This window comes from Gavialis gangeticus, unplaced genomic scaffold (genome assembly GCF_001723915.1).
Source record: "Gavialis gangeticus isolate Ggan-Ray unplaced genomic scaffold, GavGan_comp1, whole genome shotgun sequence".
Classification (NCBI taxonomy): domain Eukaryota; kingdom Metazoa; phylum Chordata; order Crocodylia; family Gavialidae; genus Gavialis; species Gavialis gangeticus.
In genome coordinates, this window is record NW_017729023.1 from 7,393,953 (window position 1) to 7,396,204 (window position 2,252).

Below are 2,252 nucleotides of genomic sequence, written 5' to 3' on the forward strand. Positions count from 1 at the left end.
GTGTGTTTTTTTTTCTTTGCAATAATATTACACAATTGACTCTTTCAGGATGTTATCTAGTAAAGCCCCCTGTTTAAAACCCCTTGGTCCTCTTTTTTCCCTGTTTTAGAGATGGGCACTAGAAGTGTTTTTTGTTTATTTTATATGCTGCCCTTGCCAAGAAACCTTGGGGCAGTTTACAATAAGGGAACAAAGTAAATTATAAAACAGGAAAATGAACAAGAGAATAAAATAACTTAAAAGGCAGCCCCCCACCTTTTTTTTACTTAATTTTTGTAACTTCACGAGTTATCAAAGATAATATCCAGTGGTTCTGCAATTACTTGAGCCAATTCCTTGAATACCCGTCTGAATCTCAGCAAGTCTGCTTATTTGAAAACATCTAGCTTATCTAAATAAGCAGTAACTTGTTCTTTTCCTTACTCTAGGCTGTGAGTCTACTCCTGCCCCCACTCATTACTATGCTTTATCAACTGACAGTTGATCATTTTTTTGTGAAGACTGAAGTAAATATATATGAACTCTTCCCATTCAGTAAAGATCCTATGCTTTCCTCAGTCTTCCCCTTTACTTCTAATAAGAACATTTTTACTGCTTGTTTTATGTCCTTTGCCAACTATATCCTGTTTGTGCCTTAGTCCTCCTGATTTTTGTCTGTACATGCTCACACTACACTCTTGTACCCATCATTAGTAACATGACCAAGTTTCCATGTTTTGTAGATTCTGTTTTTTAAGTCCTTGAGGAACTCATTTAGCTAAGTAGGTCTTCATTACTATACTTCCATGCTCTTGTGCCCTGAATGTTGTCTCTTTAAGAAACAATTAACTTCCCTGGACTCCTTTTTCCTTTTGGATTTGTCTGCCATATGATCTTGCCTACCAGTTCCCCAAGTTTGTTAGTCTGCTTTTTTGAAGTCCAGTGTTTGTGGGTTTCTTTTATTCTATTCTTCCTTCTTATGGATCATGAACTTCATTGTTTCATGATCACAATCACTGAAATTGCGTTTCTATCTTAGATTCTTATCCATACCTCCCTATTAATAGTCAGAAAGTCAAAAGCAGCCTTCACTATGTGTACCAAGGACCTGACCCCAACACTATAAAAGAAGTTGTTGATCTGCTGTGTTACCCTCTAGCAGACACCATGGTAATACGTACAACATACACCTTTTTCCCCCCAAAATTGGGGTGCATATGTTAGGCAGGGAAGCTGTTTTCTTTACTGGAAGAGAAGTACACCTGGACACAGGAGATGCCATGAAACTGCTAAGATGACTGCCACTTGCCCAGCACAGCAAGCTAAAAGGGTGGAATCATATGCTAACCCTCTCACAGCCATAACTATTAGCTGAGCATTATAGCTTGCACCTGAAAGCAACAAATAGCTGCTGGTAGTATCCTGATGAGGCTTGTGATGTGGAAACAATATTTTATTTACAGGAACTTGTATAAAGAACTACTTACAGTAAAAAACTAATAGTCTTGCTACTGTCCTTTCAAGGGGCTGGGGCCTAACCTTGTGTGACAGAGTAAGTCCTCCCGGGTACATAGTGTCCAGGAAGTGTGGCACCCCAGGAGACAGTCTGGGTGGGGTAGCAGGCAGCAGGAATTACCTGGCACACCAAGAAGCGACACAGTTGGCCATGAGTCTGAAAAAAACCCTTTTTTTCTATATTCAGGCTTCCAAAAACAAGATGCATGTTTTATTTGAGGGTATGTTGTATGCAAGAAATGTGGTTGATTACTAGCTCAAGTCAAATTAATGATGCAAGGTAATCATATTCAATAAAAGTTAGTTCTGAATTTGGAATGAAGCAGGATGAGGCACTCATTACCTGAAATATTTCAAGTGCCAAAGTAACTTTCCCTCAAGAATTCTAGAGACCAAGTGTATCTCTTGCTTATGTACATTTTTAATAAGTTTTGTAATGATGGACAAAACCCAAAGACTAGAAGAGGGTAAATGTTGTGTCCTAATACACACAAGACAAGCAAAATCAACTGGGTAACTATAGGCTGCTTGGTCTTGCAGCAGTTCTGAGCAAGGTCAGCTATGGGATTTGGTTACTAATTGATTATTCATTAAGTTTTCAATAATAGGTTAGACTGGGGATTGGCAATCTACAGCTCATGGGCTGGATCTATCCTGTGTAGCCATTTTATCTGGCCCATGGCGGTGGGGGCTTTGTAGGTGGTTGGCTGTGGTGTGGTGTGGTGTGGCAGGGTGGAGAGGGGAGGGGAGGGGAGGGG